Below are 19485 nucleotides of genomic sequence, written 5' to 3' on the forward strand. Positions count from 1 at the left end.
CAAGCTCTTCCAACTCTCTTTCATGTTCTTCCATCTCTCTCATTTCTCTTTCATATCTGGAAACCCTAGGTGAAATTTCTCCCAGATCATACTTCTTCTTCTCAGATACAGAGGCTTTAAATGCAGTCTTAGATTTACCATGTGATTCTCCAAATTCACTCAACTCAAAAGCAACAAGTTTACCAACCAGCATGTCTCTTGTCACAGTGGTCACAGTCTAGATCTCATCAATAGTAGAAACTTTATATTTGTAAGGATGAGGCAAGGATCTCAACACTTTAGCAACAATCTCATCTTCTTCAAGAGTTCCACCGACACATCTTGATGTTCATGACAAGTTCATTCACTTTAGCCATAAAAGATGATATGTTCTCATCTTCCCCCATCTTCAACATCTCATACTCTCCTTTCAAACTCTACAGTTTAGCAACTTTGATATGTTTATCTCCTTCATACAAGGTCTCTAACTTTTCCCATATCTCATGTGCATTCTGCAATCCCATCACATTAGTCGTCTCTGAATCGGTTAGGGCACTCAACAATGATTCTTTCGCTCTTATGTTATGTTCAACATCCTTGATCTCATTTGCAGTAACCAGACCATTATGGGAACATTGTAGGTATTCTTTGTAGTCTTCCAATAATCATCTCCAAGACACTTCAAGTGACACTCCATCCCGTCCTTTCATATAGTGTAATTGCTTCCATCAAATCTCAGACTCTCTTTCTTGAAAACATAGGTTTTCATCCCGGATCTCCTCAAGCGATCAAGCTTCTTTTGGAGGATCTAGCTCTGATACCAATTGTTGGCAACAATAATGAAGGAAAACTAATAGGGGGGGGTGAATCAGTTTTCACCAGATCATACAATTTAAGAACAACTTTATATCTAATCAATTTCAACAAGAACAAAGATAAGTACAATAACAACAACACACATAACACCAAGATATTGACATGGATAACCCGGTTAAGGGAAAAACCACGGTGGAAACCTACCCACAATAAGATGATACTCTGCAGTAGTATGTGAAAATATTACAATGGGGAATGCACATGCATTTAGGCACATTGCCTAGAGCTCAGTGCTCAAATAAGAAGACCCAAAAAGGCTACAACCTTTAGGGAAGGCTCATTGCCTTACAAAGATCGAGCAATAATCCATATTACATGAACTGAAAGAATAGCATCTCCAAATGCCTGATGACAGTTCCGGTTAAGCACATTTGTCTGCTCTGCAACACTCTCTGCTCTACACTTCTCACTGAAAGATGAATCCGCTTGTTCACACATACACCACTCTCTCATAATGCAGACACAACACAGATCTCCAAATTACATGAATATAACACCTATTTATCATCAACCTTGACTACAAGGTAGGCTCAACCCTTAAAACCTAATTACAAAATTATATCACACGATACATAGATCAACCACCAGACCAATACAATGCCATGACGACATAGCATGGACACAAATCAAATCCACGAATACGCAACACCACCAGAAATCTCGCCAAGGTCATTCGCAACACGCTACACTACCAAAAATATCGCATAACATGAAGAACATCACCGGACCCATAAGATTCTCAATAACATGCACAATGATCAATGCAGACCAGCAAAACAAATAGGACACGATTAGGAAACACCAACAAGTACGTTAGAACCATCTGCAATAGTTGCACCAAGACCACTTAATCAAATCTTCATCGATCAACATGTTGATACTCAAGAACACTCAACAACAACAATTGGGACTAGAAAGATAACTTGTGGAGCACCAAATCATGAACATCTAAATTGAAGATACACATGAACATCCCAAACATTCTCCTAAATCCTCAACTCAAGATATAATCATTCCGGAGAACAACAGATCAAATACCAAAACACTGCAACACTGAAAAACTAATCCTTGTACCGGAAACCATAACTCGATCATAGCATCATGCAACCAACACTGAATCAACTAGAGATACTTCATTACCAAAATCACAAATCCTTAAATGATTGAAGCAGATTAACTCATTGCAATGCCAAAGCACAAGAACACATGAATATGTTGACATCAATGACAACAACATATCCTAGAAGCAGCAATATCCAACAATTACTTGATTGAAGTTAAAAATTTATATTTAAATAAGAGAGTTTAAATAACATAATGTATTTCAAATAAAAAACCTAACTAAAATAATAAAAAAATCAAAAAACAAATAAAAAAATGAAAATGAATTTTTTGATATTAAAAGCAGCCAAAACAAGGGGGTTGACCCAGGTACAAACCAAGAAACAGTGGCAAGCCAACTGTCAGCATAAAAAAAGAAGGAAATAAAAAAAAAATTCATACTTGATGCTTGGATTTAATGAACATTTGTCAAAGAAAATAGATATTGGATATATTTGGATATCAGATCGCTACAAACTCTAAACTCGTGGGTTAAAAAGACCCACGAGTGAGCATAGTTTGGATATATAAAATACCCACAGGTATCAGATATCCTATACCTTTTTTAGGTTTTCCATTATATATTAATAAATATATATTATTTATATACATATATTAATATATAATATATATTATATATTATATATTAATATTATAATATATTATTAATATATAATATATTATATATTAATACTATGTTATATATTATATATCAGTAATATATTATATAATATAATATATAATATATAATATTATATATAATATAGATCATATATTATATAATATATATATGATCATTATATAATATATGATTGCTAATATCGGATATCTGATATTATATCCGCTACTATTGGATAGCTGATATTATTTGGCTTTTGTCACATGGCTACATGTATTGACATCCAAGCCAAACAAAAAGTCAACATGGATTTTTCGCATTTTTGGGCAAATGGAAAAGACATTTTTTTATATCACCACTTTTTGACCCCTCTTGATCTTGCACATACTCTGTTGCAAGGTGTATGCCCTTGGTCGTCTTGTGATGTGCATCGTAGTGCTTGGGTTAGTTACATGGCTTAACTGCCTCTCGTGGATTCATAAAATCTCACGGTTGTACTGGGCATTAATAGGTCGATCTTTTGGTGCAATGGCAATCACGTTTCTAACAAGTGGTATCAAAGTGTAAAGACGTCAATCTAGGATCTAACCCTAAACTATGCTTTATTCTTAAATAAACTTAAAATTTCAATCTCTAAGCATATTTTATAGTAAATATAAGCAAACATCGAATATATCATAATAATGCACATGAATAATACAATATCCAATACAAAGAAGTTCTCATTTCCTACTTAGGCTTCCAATTGCCTTAAGAATATACAAGAAGATGCATCTGTCGATCTTTAGTCTGTGTCGCTTCCTTCTGTCTTTCGAACACAGAAGAGAACAAGAATCAGGCACTTTTTCCGCCCAACCTTGAAGCTTACGCTTCCCCAAAATTCTTGGTCAATCAAGAATACCCGACCCTGCACGAATTGGTTTAACCAAAGAATTCAAAAGCAAGAGGGAATCTGGTGCATGCCTAGATGATATATGCATTTTCATTTTTCCTACTTCATTCTAAGAAACAAGCATTCGCTATCATACTAGGATGTGGTAGAGAGTATAAATAAGGAATTTCCATCTTTTTCTACGAATAATTCAAACAATAACTTGGCCGAGTATATGCCATGCACAACAAAATAATAGTTGGAAAAAGCAACTATTCTCCCTAAAGCATCCACATTCGGCACCCGTCCCGAAAGGTAAATTTTTCCAACTCAAGCTTAACCCTAGCTTGATTCCCTCAAACACAAATTCTTTTGAGAATAGAATCTTTCTTTTAAAATAAAAATAGAGATATCATTTTTGTTGCTTACTAATCATTACTTGTCTAATATATCTTTCAAAGACAATCTTTCATAAAAACGATAAACCTTTATAAGCAGTAATCTTAAAATCAATCTTTCGTCTAAAATAAAGTACATACAATAGAAGGTGTTAAACATGTATGAGATTAATCTCATATGTAAACAAAAGTACGTAAACACATTCTAAAAATAGAATTAGAACTAAATATTTTTGTGCAAAGTACGATATTAGCATCATCTTTTCTCTAAATTCTTTTCTTTTATTCCACAATGGTTTATAAAGCATTTCAAATACGATATTAATAATTGATACCCATTTGGACATACGTATCTATTATCTAAACTTCCTTTTCTACACATTTTATACCAAATTTAACGAATAAAGTAAAACACAAACAAAAGATTCTAACCTCTTGGAAACTTAGAGTGGATTGTAAGCTTTTGACCTTGTCGTTCTTCATCAAATGATTCGACTCCTTGATCGCAAGTCTCTCTTTCTCTCCAACTATTCTTATCTCTATCCAACTATCTCTCTATCGCTCAATCTCTACGATATTATCCAACTATCTCTCTATATCAAACTATTCTTCTTCTCTATCAAACTATTCTTCTCTATCGAACTATTCTTACTCTCCCTTCAAGAAATTATCGCTCTTCTAATCTCGTGTGAGAAAAGAATGAAAGAATGAGTGTGTGCATACGTCTATTTATTCTAATCTTGGCTATGTTTGATGCTATCCTCTGGGTCTTATTTACTGTTCCACTATGTGGTTGTAACTATCATCTCCACGCAGTCTTATGGATTAAATATCATCCTTGTTAAGTGGCAAGTTCGAGTCTTTTTGTTTAAAACTTCCAACCGTTTCAGTTGAAGCTTGATTCCTGCATGAAATCTGTCGACTTCTTATCCACCGTGGAGTCACGTTGCATACCAAGCCACCCCAAGGGGTCATAGGAGTGTTAAAGTTTCCATCATGCTCTGGTCTGCGTAATTGTTTTGACTGCGACCACCATGGATGGAGGGAGTGGTTTACACGTTGTTTATGTTTTGATGGAGGTAGTGGTGGCAGGTGGTGGTATCTCCCTTAGGCTACACCCACCTAAACAACTTTGTCTCCACGTTTTGACTTGTGTTTAAAGCTTTAACAACAGCTACCGAGGGTGGAGGAAGACTGTTAGCAAACCTATCATAGCGGCTACCGTGGGTGGAGGAGTCCGTTAATACACCGACCAAAGCGGCTCTTGCTTCAAACGATCGATCACCCTTTTTCAACCCGCCACCTTTAATTAATATGTTTAATATATATTACAATATGGTATGTTTTATTAACATGTTTAATAAAGGGATATATTATATTATATGTGTAATATGGTTTATTTTATAATTTATTTATAAATGACTCTTTTTTAATATTAAACTTTAAACTTTGTTTTTTTATAAACCCTTTCTTTGATATATATATATCGAATTTTCATTACTTAGTTTAATTTCATAAATACAATACATTATTTCGAATGGTCATGATCATAATTCAAGAAGATAATCACTTAAGCATAATTAAATATTATATATATATATATATATATATATATATATATATATATATATATATATATATATATATATTATGGATTATTATAAAATAGATTATTCCTCAAACCTATTTACATATTTGATAATTACACTCTTATCTATAAATCTATGATCGAATTATCATTAGAATTCATATACACATAATGCGTATATATTTTTGATCTCAAATGATTACGTATATGTATAAACAGAAGTCTTGACAAAATCAAATTTCACTATAATTGGACATTGATATATGTATATGATTGAATAAATTTCTCATATATATATATTAGACTATTATTCAATTTACAAAATTGTAACTCGTAAGTACTCTTTTCATACATTTACATACCTGAACAAGAAGGACATAAAAACCTAGGGTTGATATTCATTTTCGAATCATCTACACATTTTATCTCTTTTAACCATAAAGCTTAATATTTCATCATTACTCATGCAACTAAAATTCAATTCAATCGCCACTCACATCATGCAATCAATACACATGTATAATTATTTAAATCAATCTACTACTCATTCCAATTTCATCATTTCAGTTTGAACAAACACTCCATAAGATCATTTAAATCATCCACACTTTCAAGATGCAAATTATCAATCCTAATGTGGTGTGTGAAAGATTCCCTTTTTTATCGAAGTCGTTCAGTTAAAAGCAATTCTACTTGACTTGTGTTCTCACCTTCGACCTCCTTCACCTCATCCTGGATTACTTGCACTCAAAATTTTATCAGCATTGACAAACCCAAAAGAATATCGAATTTCATATCATTTGCAGGAGTAAAAAGCATATTATATTTCCTCATACTAGATTATGAATGATCTAATCTATTTTGAATTTCAAAATCACATTACCTCTTTAAATTGCACAATATTAAATAAAACGATTCGTGACACAAAGCCTAGGTCACGGCTTCAAACCCCTCTCTTCCACTAGGGGGGATTGTTGTAGGTGCGTGCCCTTGGTCTCCTTGTGTTGTGCAACGCAATACTCGAGTTGCAACGTGTAGGTGAAATAAATAGCTAATGATAGTGAATATATGAGAGTTTAAATACAATAAGAATAGAACAAAAATCAAATGCATAGAAATCATTAAAAATGTGTATATATATATATATATATGAGATAACCCAATGACCCCACCACACGTTGCCTCAGTCTTACTTTTGCCAATTTTTGGGGTATAGAGGGGGTGAGCTGAAGCGAGAATACCTTGATGGATGAATGAGCGGGCTCAAACAACCCAACTATCGGGTAAACCCAACCGGTGAGAATTGAATCTTGGACCTACATGGGAAGAATAGAAAGCCTTGGCATAACCTTAGCAACCATTTGAACTATAAAAAATAAATATTAAATGATGGATCGAATTCTAATGCTACTAGATTTCCACAATCCATTCGAATATTGTTTGTAGTTTATAGATTTGATTGTGTGAAGACTTTTTAACCATCAACGTTTCGGATCACACACCTTGATCCATCATCATGATGCAAGAGAGAATCAAATTTGACATATAAATATAAAATTGTATCAAATTATTCTATCAAAATAAACACAAAACTAAATGATAATTAATGTTAACACCACTAAAATAAAGTCATAACATATTCTTGACTTAGATATGTATACTAACAAAGAGTAATATAGATAAAAAATTGCACTACGCCAAGTGAGGCCCGTACAACATTTTTCAAACTTTGAGAGAATATGAGAATCCAAGGGATGATGTGCAATTAACAAAGTATCATTCTAAAGTTCACGTGAGGAGTGGGAGAATTATCATCTCCATTCTCCCCCTTTCAACGCAATATAATATACATTAAACTAATCTTAGAATATATTCTTAAACTGAATATATCTCATTTGAGGAGTGTACACCAGTAAAGTTCATGGGCACATATTAAACACAGTTAAAAAAAGGTAAGCTGGTCCACCAGAAGCTTTGTAAGTCCAATTTCAAAGGCAAATGGATAAAGCTCTCATGGATGATGTGGCCTCATCGTAAGCATTCTGTATAAAACCTATACTGTGAAGGGAAGCATCAAATTGAATGCCAGTTTGACTGTGGAAAGAAATTTCATCCTTCCCCTCATGTGAATATATTTCTCCTCACCGTCAATCAATCCTCTGGTATACTCCTTAGCTTTTGAATGTGGTGAGCAGAACATATTCTCTTTTAGAACAGAGGGACTTGTGGTTGTGGGGTATTTAGGTATGATTGCTTAATCCCTAAGGCTCTCTGCAAGAATCATATTTCTGTTAAGCTACACTCTAATGCATCTGTTTATTTATTCTCACCAAAAGTAAAAGACCCAAGATTATTTTATTTCTACAGATGCAATCAAAGACTTCATCACAGAATTCTAATTTCGATACATGAAAGCTTTCTAGTCATGGTCATGAACTTTAATTATCATAAAGTCCTCTAATTCAAATTGACTTAAAACCCAAAAAGAAAACCATGCAGACGTTGAGGGCCTGTGAATAGGAGTTTCTGTTTAGTGGACGGCAGCCAGCAGCATCCTGTGCTTAAGAGAATTGTTTTGTAGTTGCTTCATTGGGTCAAGTAAAGGATGCTTTAGTGGGTCCTAAATTGCTTTTTTCACTTTCTTCTCTAGGGCGTTGAAGTAATGAAGAAAAGCACACCCACACACCATAAAAGATGAAAAACAGTAACACAATAACAATGCTTAGCCTTTACTCTTCCTTCATTCTCCTCCCACTCTTGTTCTTCCTCCATCTTTTCTGATCGCTTTCTGTTTATAGTTTTCCCATTGCAAGCAACTACTAGATCCTCAACTTTCCCACCACCCATTTCATGTTCATATCCTTTTTCCTCACAGACAAAGTGTTCTAAATTCCAATAAGAAACTTCCAAAACATGACATGGGCATTGAATTAAAAGTCAATAAAAGAGGAATTCTAGTTCTATCTGCAAATCACCAAATGGGGGAGAATAGCCCGAATACCTCTTTTCTTTTCATGCAGAATCTTTGAGATTTCCTATAAATCCCTCTCTTAACCTCATTGTCTTTCATAGCAAAACCAAGATTTTTTACACCTGGAAATCATAGCTCAGATCAAGTTCTCATCATAAATTTCAGTTCTTGTTCTGTTTTTCTTGCATTTGGGTCTGAATTTCACCGCCCCACAGGATTGTTGGCGTGTTGATGGATATTGAGTTCACAAGGTGGTCAGGGGAATAAGCAAAAAGTTGCACTTGTATGGCTGATGAAGGTCGGACATGTTCTAGCCCGAGAGGTTTTACAAAGGGTAATACCAGGTCAAGGGTGATAAAGTGCAGTGCAATATTTATATTGCTGCTTTTGATGCTGGTTCCCTCTGTTCACACTGCGCGTTCAATCAACGCATGTCAACATGGAAAGAAGCAGGTCCCGGGTTCGAATTCCCGCCGCCTCTCCTCCAACCAGTTCAATGTGCCAAGGAATGCCTCTGGTCCTCCAGGGCAGTACAATGCCGGTAAACATGAGGTTCCGAGCGGCCCAAATCCAATTTCCAATCGATAGATTAAGTTATATGGCTACTTCTTACTCTTCTCGGCTATTGCAAAAATTTTCGCCAGCAATAAATGGAGGCATTGCGTCTACAGAATTACAGGTTTAAAATCAAATATGTAGCTAGTTAGATTTTGGAGCATTGTGACTTGTAAAGCTCTACTGTAGGAAAGTTACCAGTTACAGTACATTATAGAAAGAAAAATATAAATCTTGTGTAATCAAAAAAACAAAAAAAAGAACAAATAAAACAGTAATATTTAGGTTTATTATTATGCACTGTGTGTTTGATGGATGCCTGATCTATTTGTATAAGGGCTTTCTCATTAAATGGCTCATCTGTTAAATGTTTATGTCATTTCTAATGCAGCTTCAAACTGTAAAGAATTAGAATTAGGACACCATGTGGGTTGCTAGTGCTACCCTGAGTTTTTTCTTCAGTTGCTACTGCATCTGCTGCCCAAAAGAAATCATTGAAACAAATGCATGTGTCTTCATGTAAATGGTATACTTATTCAGCTAATTGCTGACTAAATTGAATCAAAGTCAGAACCAGTATATAGTATGTTTCTGAATTCTGATCACTTATGTCTGGTTGAATTGAATCCAAATCTGAGCTCAGAAATTATGCTTTTGATACTGGCCAAAAGGACATCCAGCAGGAATATAAATGATTTTTTTTTTTTCATAGAATTATGAATTGGAAGAGGGTTTTGATGATTTTTGGATGGAGTTATGAATTGAAAGAAGGTTTTGAAAGGTTCGCAAAATCTTTACATCAAGATAAAATATAAAGCAAAACAGACCTTAAATCCAGACAGCCATATTAACTTTACTAACATTCTTTAATGTTTATATGTTATGGACCTACTTTAAGAAAAAGTTGAAAGTTTAACTATTTCTTGGAGTGATGGTCATCTACCAATGTTAAAGCTTCGCTCTATAATCAGAGTCAAATTATATGTGAGCTGAATTTTGTTGGGTATTTGTCCAAACTCATAATTAACTTCATATGTTTGCTATAAATTTTAATGCAGACAAGTGTACTATGTTCTAAATTTGTTATCTTTGCCGGGGAACTCTTTTTATCTTCACAATCTGCCTGTGTCAAAAGTTATCTATAGCTTTATCTTGGAATATTAGTGCAATTGCTTAGGTTCAAAAGTGCATATACGGCATCCTTTTTTTTCTTACTCTAATTAAAATCCTATCAAAAGTTGAACACTGTGTCATAAAAATCAAAGTACTTGTATCCCTTCCAGCACAATGGATATTTGATGATTATGATTATTCGGAAATAGTTTCTTTTTTAGAATGCACCGTACTAAGGCATCATGAGTAATATGTAGTGTGATTCATTTTAGCTTGACCAATCTTAATTAGTACTATCTTGATTTGATCTTGTAGTTTCTTTCAAAAGGACGGGAGACTCACAATTGTCAAAATTCAGTAGTACAATTAAATGTAGATATCAATTTCATCTTTTATTTATATATATTTTATGGAGGATTTTATATGATGTCGAGTTCGTACTGTTATTTTTTGTTAAACATGGACATATGCACTGATATCTTTTTGATTAAGCATTAACGACTGAGGGGTATCCATTCTGTCACAGAACAATGATCGCATTGTCATTTCAATCTCGTCGTTTATATCATACTTTTGAAATTCGAATCTTGATAGATGGCATGATCAAGAAACATACTATCACCCTCGTCAATTGTATTCAACAAAATTAAACTACAATCATTACTAGACAAATAAGTTAATAACAGTGTAATTCATTATTATCTCCGTACTGCCCATCTAATTTCTTCTTGAAAAAATGAAAATGATTAGTGTTAATGATGAATGATCTGGGTAGGAGTGAAGAAAGAAATCTTTTAGTTTCTTTATGAATTTTTTTGGTTGTATTCTTTTCACACAGGCGTATGGAGGAAGCATGAAAGGTATTTAATAGACAAGATGGGCATAAAGCTCTTCATTGTCTGTAAAAAGGAATTGACAAGTGAGTGGATATGGATGTTCATCTCGCAAAAGAGAAGATATACAGGTCATTGAGAACGACGCCTTTGAAGTGGAGTTCAAAAAAGGGCTGAAATCGTTTTGGCCCCCAAACTCAGACAGACCCACTTACATAAACCGATGCATCTTTTCATACTGTAAATCTCAGACTTTTGTGTGATATACAACTATAGAACTTAAACGATGTCCTTCGTCCATTGGTACTATTCTTTTTTTCACAGCGTCTTTTGGGAAGTGGTTGAGAAGAAGAAAGTTGAATACAAACTTCCTCAGAACTTTTCTACTTTATTTTTCACTTTTATTTTGAGTTTGCCATGTTCTAATCCGTGACACTCATAAACTCTTCATTCTTGTCAATTACAGTATGTGTGAGAAGAATCACTGAAACGTACAATGGTTGTGTTGTTAAATGGAGCAAATTATTGTGGTAATGGTGTATGTAGATTTTGAAATATGGATTTAATAAGTATAAAAAAGTTGTTTTTTTTTTAAAAGAACATAAAGTTTTTAAATATGGAAGTTTTATATGGATTAAAAGATTTGAGATGATTTGGAAAGTTATAGGTAACTGAATTTGTTTTATTTAGTGTTTGTTTCATTTTAGTATTTATAATTCAAGATGTCTTTTTCATGGGTAATTTGGGACCTCTTCAGACTTTGTATGGTATTGTGTCTATTCAAAATGCTTGTATAATTTCTATATGATGGATTTTTTTGTCTTGAAAGATGTAAATGTTCACTTGACATAATGTCCTTTTTGGGGTTGAGAGCAAATTTCTTGTTAATTGGAAATCAAGAAGGTCCTCTTTAACCTTTTAGAATGGTTTCGTATGTTTTTCAACTTGCTATCATGGAATAATGATAAAAGAAAATTAAAGTAGTCAAATCCTAGAGTTGGTAAGCAATGAGGAGAATCTCTTGTCCCTTACTCTTCACTCCATTTTGATGTTAGTTAGACGTCCTTTCCTACTTGTACAAGGCAAACTAGAGATTATGATAGCTTTTAGAAGCTCCAAGAAATCTACTATTCTAGGTTCAATATATAAGCAAGAGAGTTTAGTCAATAAGGATTATGGTTGCATAGTTTTAAAGATAAGGCATGCAAATCGGGTTTAGGACTTGCTAGAGCTCTATCGCTTGAAGTTGCCTACATATATTGCTAGTTTTTAGTCTCTTTAGTTCATCTTGAATAATGTGTATTGTGCTTATGCATTTAATCTCAACTGCATACATTTTGTTGATATAGCTATTAGTTTTCAGCCTTTGTGTTGTTGATCCTTGTTGCAATTTCATAACTTTGTTTGATGGACTCAATTGATATACAAAATTTAAAAAGGCTTGGTCCCTTTCAAAAAGCCATATTTACACTTTATAAAAAAAATGAAATCTTGTTGATTTTTCATAGTTGTGGTATGGTTTCAAATTGAAGGTTACTTTTTACATTTGGAAAGATAGGAGCTCTATTAGTTATGATAATTTCTATGTGGATACTAATCTTTTGATTCATTCCAATTTATTACTAATATCTAATGTGCTTCTACATATTAAATTTTTAAGCTCACAAAGTTGTGTTGGAACTCAACATCTCCTAAGTTCGTTGGATCACTCAAAGAATGCCTCTTGCATTGTGGCTAAAATTCCACCTTCATTGCACTCTTCTAATAGGTTTACCTAATGGGACTAGAGATGCAACTTCTCAAATTCTTCATATTAGCACTCGCATAGTTGTCGAAAGGAACTACTCCATCTTCGTCATGGTCACCAAGACAAGAACTAGCTAGAACCCACCTCCACCACTACTTTTCAACTACCAAAGTGAGTGGTTTATGTATTTCAATCATTACATCTTCTTAGTAGCATCATTGGACCTCTCTTGATTAGGAAGGTTCCCTCCATTAGCACTCCCTATTTCCATGCCTCATTCTACTTAAAACCAAACATGATTGTCTATAGGATGATGATATAATTCCTAGTAATACGTGAGAGCCCATGCATATCAACAAGGATTCGCCAAGTGGCGATTAAGATAACTCCAATGGACAAGATTCCTCCTAATATTAGTGTTGCTCTCATGACAATTATTTTTGTTTCCTAATTTTTACATTAAATTGGTAAAAAAATAACACTTTTTTTTAATCTGTCAGGGGTATCCCAATGACTCGTCCTGGTGTCCCACCAAACCTTACCTTGGACTTATTTCTCACCAAATTGGGGAACCAATGGGACAAGAAGAAGTGAGACTAGTCCCCTAGGGATGGGTGCAACAACCCGCAAGCCACACCCATCAGGCAAACCTGGCCAATGAGAGTTGAACCTTAGACCTATATGGGAAGAACCCAAAGTCTTAGCACAATAAAAAATAACACTTTTTCTTATAATAGAACGAGAAAATTATACAATGGCAATTGTCATTTTTTCTTTCTTTATTATAATAATTTATCTTTGAAACATGATAATAAAAATCTTAATCATATAATTTAAAATATTTCTTTTAATATATTATTAACTTTATTAGACTAATACTAATATAGTCAATTTAGAACATAAATGACACCATTAATGAAAATACTAAAAGAATGGATCAATTTTTTCTTCACTATTTTTCTTTTGTAATATTTTTTACAACCCAAAAGAAATTACAATATCAAGTAATCCAATATTACCCTTATTTGGCAGTTTTTGGTAATTTCCAAACTTATCCAGAAAAACATGAGAAACTTTTAAATATCTAAAAATCAAAACTTCCACACAAATTGCCAACTTTCTAAACTAATAACAAATATGAATTCAAAAATAACTAAAAAAATAAAAAAAATATCTAAAAATCATAACTTCCACACAAATTGCCAACTTTCTAAACTAATAACAAACATGAGTTCAAAAATAACTAAAAAAACACAACTTTCATTCAAATTGCCAACTTTCTAAACTAATAACAAATATGACTTCAAATATAACTAAAAACCAAAAATATTACCAATTTTCTAAACTAATAACAAACATGAGTTAAAAAATAACTAAATAAAAATCTAGGAAAAAATAGAAAATGTTCTTTTTCAAAGCCCCTCCACCAAATACCCACAAAATTATCAATTTATTTTCAAACTTATTATTTTCCTCAAAAATTAAAATAACTTGAGTATTCACACCTTTGAATCATTCTCTACATTTATGGTTTATACCGTGTTAAATATATTATATATATTCCGGAATAATAATAGTAAAACAATATAACTAAAGACCCAAAAGTAAATGTTGTTTTACCTATTTTATTTAATCGCCATTAAAGTTGATTACATTTTATGCCAGGCAAATCGCAATTGAAAATAAATTAATTAATGATAAAATATAGGTTTGTGTGTTTGTTTCGGGGCTACATGCTTAGTGTTACTTCGATTAAGTTGGTTTGACTTTAAGGGATAATTTTATATCGTTATTTTTCTAAAATAAAATAAAATCTAATTTCAGCTTTTTTTTAACTGCATGATTATGTATATTTGAGTCTTAGTCCTATCATAAATATATTGTTTTAAATAAAGAATATTAGCTTAGCGAATTTGTAAAATAAAATGGATTTAGTTTTCAAAGTAAGATAGTTAATTAATTTAATTTAGAGAGGAGATATATTTTGTAATAAAAAATTTAATTATTGAAATAATAAAAAGGAAAGTATTTAACTCATTGTTGTTTATTGTTTTAATTTTTTGAATTGTATTTTAGAACTGTAATTTTTTCTATGTGTAGAAAACAAAATCTCAAAATATGAGTTAATTTATTTTTAGAATCTAGGGGATTGATTTTGAGTATCATGAGTTTGATCTTTTGTGCATGCTATCAATCTAATATTTTGCACAAATTTGAACTACATGACTGTGGACTGTTGAAAAATATGTCATCCCAACTTATAGTGTGTGCTAGTGTGAGTCATGAGAGTCAAGTTCTCCTTAGCCAATCCCTTTAAAATACAAACTTTACAAACTTGGACAAGTGCTAACAAACGACAAGGTAAACCACTTCTACATGGGTGAACTTAACTTTAACATGTAATGTCTTAGATGTGAAATTTAGATGCAAATGTTGATTTTTAAGTGCTCCAAATCCAAATATTATAAGAAATGCTCCTTTGAAATTCCTATGATGTTTGAATGTTCTAATATGTTAATTAATATTCAAATGAGTCTCTTAGTACTAATATATAACAAATAGTTACATAAAAACATGTCTTGTGTTAGCTCTTATTGCTTAGTAGTAAAGGGTAAGAGTCAATCATTCAAAAAATTTAAAATTTGATTTATAACAATCTACTTGAAAAAAAATATTTAATTGATTCTTATTTAATTTCAATCTTAACTTGATTTATATGAAATGAATATTTACACTTTGCATATTTTTGAGAGTTTTTCTTAGATTTTTAATTTTTAGTGTAATGTAAATAAAATAGAGAACAAGGAACTTTTTGAGATTTCTAATTTTTAGTGTAATGCAAATAAAATAAAGTACAAGATTTAAGGAAAGAAAGAATTTGGTCTAAAAAATTCTTTAATTTGCATTCCTTCTAAATTTTAATTGAATAAAAAAGAAAGTGTATACAATTTCAAGTAAAAAAATATAATAATAGAAAGCAAAGACAATATATAATATTTTCATGTGAGAAATTTTTTTTGGATAAAAACTCACCATAGTAAAAGTTTTCATGTTACCATTCTCTTATACAATAACAAAATTCTTTTATTTCACTCTTAAGCACATTTAGATATAAATGAACACATCAAACTAGACTTAATATTAGTGAAAATAGAAAAAACACTTAAAATAACATCAAAAAATATTTCTCATAAGAAAATGATCATACAAAATAGATCTTCCTCTAATTATTAAACATAAAAAATATACAACACTTATTAAATATTAACAATAATTTTATAACCGATTTTATAAATAACATAATTATTTAAAAAATAAATCTAAAATATATCAAAAATTTGAATGACACAAGCCATACTCCAATATTCACTCAAAAATTTCAATTAGAACATATGCATAGAAAGGACTAAGCATGCCTCAATTTGCATCCAATAGAACTCATATAAACCCTAAGACTAGGACACCCATTTTTGCATACTGATATTGAATAATAATAATAACTAACCACTACTTATTCCCATTCTCTTTCAAGGAATAAATAAATAGTTATGTAAGCACTCCACCATGTGATATATTACTTTGGATATACAAAGTTAATTGGATCTGGTAACCAAATTTATTATTATTATCATTATTAAATTTGGTCACTAGAATTATTATAGTTGACTGAACATGTCTTCTTCTTGTTATTTTTACTTTGTAAAAATATATTTTTGTTTGCATGCCATAACTTTTTGAGGAATTCAATATCTCTCTGACCATATATGGTTTAGGGCTTTGTACCCCTAAAGAGTACACACAAAATAAAAACTAAACTTGTCTCATCCATATTATCATCCATGTCTTGGTATCTTCATCTACTGATTCTTGCAACAAAAACACTGGTTAAATTGTTTTCTATTTCTATCATTATCTAACATAAAACCTTGATTTCATTGCATTTGTAAGTAATGGAAGTGAAAGGAAAAGTTGGATTCCTCTTTTGTATCAAGGAACTTTATATAGTTAAATAATGGGTTCAATTTCTTTTATGCAATTTTCGTGTGTTCTTTATTGTGAAGATTGTTTGAGGAATCATGATATGAAATTCAAATAATTTATATTAAGATCTTGGAGGTCTTGGCAATGTGAGTAGATAAAAGTTATCAAGCAATATAGAAAATGTTTTTCATTGTAAAAAATGGTTAGAAATATATGAATGATGGGTGTGGAGTGGTTTGGAGTGAGGGAGAGGTGGTTTGAAGTACACGTGTTTAGTTTAGGTTAATTTTGAAATATTAAATAAAATTAAAAAATATTGATTTAATACATGTGTAATTATTATGGAAAATGTGTTGTTAAGATTAGGTGTGTTATTCATCTTAGATATTGTAAGGTTTATTGTAATTTAATTATTTATAGAGGATCAAATCATTTATGTATTTGTAAGAATCATACAATTGGCTAAATGAGAGACACGTGTGACGTGGAATATATGTAATTATTTTATTATTCTTTAGAGACTTGGAATATTATTATGGTAAGGCATTGATGAAGAAGTTACATGGTTGACTAGTAAGAGTATCTTCTATTATTAGTGGATGTAAGATGTAATTAATGTTTCATAGGAGAGCTCTTGAGTGTTACATATGCCAATGTGAGTGAGTGATGAAAGTCAAAGATACTTGTGTGGGGAATTAGATTCTAATTTTGGAGGTGACTCTTTTGGAGTAAGTCATGATAATTCTCATAATGGTAATTTGGCACCTTTTTTGGACCCATGGTATTGTCATCTGACAATTTTGTAAGCCTCCTTAAGTCTATATATTAAGGGTTTGAGATGCGAACATTGTGCATTGTAAGGTAATATTGTCATTTTTCTTGAAATATTGAAGAGTGTTGAACTCTTATTCTCCTACTAGAGAATTGAAATTGATAATGTTTTGTAACCATTATCTTATATAAATAATACATTGACTATGGTTTGAGAGCTAAGATTTATCCAAAAGCATTTTCCAAGAGTATATTTTTGGTACTATGAGTACATTGTTTCTATTCTTCTTCCCGTGTTTTTCCTCCTAAGCATTGTTTATACTAGAATTTTGCTATAATTTCTATAGATAATTTTTAATAAAATTTAGGCCCTCACTAGGCCTTCAACCTCTATATAAGGTAGGCAAATTCATAATTTTAGATGATCTTTTTATATCATATCAATAAAATTTGAAGTACATGTTCATTTTAAAACCCAAATATATATTTCTAAGTTAATTTCAAAACCAAATCATGATAGCATTAAAAGTATGCAAGAGATATGTGTTCTCGACCCCAACGTTGAGGCACTTAAACAAGATACAGTAATGGTACCACTTAGGTGGTATATTACAATTCATCCAACAAAGGAAGGTCCAATTATAAACAATTAAATTTTACAATTTGAGGACTCAAATGTACTTCACATCAATTACATCATATAAACAAAATGTATAAAGTAGATGAAGAAATCTTTACCATTAAGAAACAATATTCAATTTCATCCATGACCCTTCAATCCCCAATGGTGGTTTCCACACAACCAAACATCATGGAATCTAAAGATCCACTCCCACCACACTAGGAGATGGTCACACAGGCCACAAGTAGACACTCACACCAAACACATTAGGAGAACACTTACACACATATTGTACACAAAGTATACACTCAACGTGCATATCATACAAAATCACTTAAACGACATCACAATTGATGGATCAAATATAAATTCTCATTGGGAACAAACACCAATGACATAAAATAAGACACTCACATTTGTTAAATCTATCTAACCCTAGTGGATCCCTTTCGTAATTTAAAATTAAATTACAAATGGGGTGCATTGGGGTTAAATGGATTTAATTAAAAAAATTATTAGAAAATAATGAAAAAAAGGAAATGGGTTGAAAGGGAAAAGACTTAGCATTTTATTTCATTCTTTGTTTTGGGAAGAAATTGCCCTCTAAATCATCTCTCAAGCAAAAAAATGAAAACTAAATTTTGGGTTTCATTTGTAAATGGAATGGGATGGGATTCAAAGTGAAATGGATAAGAATGGGAAGGGCAGTGCATGGTGTGATATTTAGCAAGGAAAACTAGGAAAAATAGAAACAACAAAAGGCAACAAATGCAAAGCAAATGAAAATAGATGTATTGAGTGAATTAAGTGATACATTGGGAGAGGAGTGAAGGTACATATAAAGGAAAAATGTCCCACCTACCACCCTACCTAACTTGTTATATGGACATAACTACCTATCAACTAGGAAAGATGCCACATAAGCAAGCTACCTAAGAACCTAAGCATGATTATACACTAACAACCCCCACGTAAGCATAGCTTAAGTGAGGCCAAAAAGTGGATCCTGGCATAAAAGCCTAATAAGGTTCCCAAATAAAATGAACTCATAAAGAAGAGGAGAAAACCTTGTGGGGAAAAAACTCCCACTAAACGAGGGTAAAGTATGAGAAGAACAAAACCCCATGTGAGAAAAAAATTCTTCCCATAAGAGAGAAGAAGAATAAGAGAGAAACATGCAACACCCCCCCCCCCCCTCAATGTAGAATCTCCTATAGTGATGGTAGATACCTGATAATGAATGTTGAGAATGATCCAAGCTCGAAAAACAATATTCTTCCCCTTGGGAAGAAATAGTACCACAAAGTGTGCAAGTTGTCTTCCCATTCCTGAAAAGAATATGAGAGAAGAAAAATCAATATGTATGATTCCTCCTTGGGATATTTATGCTCCAAATGATATTCAAGGATCTCTATGCCAATGCCAAAATGCAATAAATAGTGATATAATGAATCGGGTAC

This window comes from Cryptomeria japonica, chromosome 4 (assembly GCF_030272615.1).
Source record: "Cryptomeria japonica chromosome 4, Sugi_1.0, whole genome shotgun sequence".
Lineage (NCBI taxonomy): Eukaryota > Viridiplantae > Streptophyta > Pinopsida > Cupressales > Cupressaceae > Cryptomeria > Cryptomeria japonica.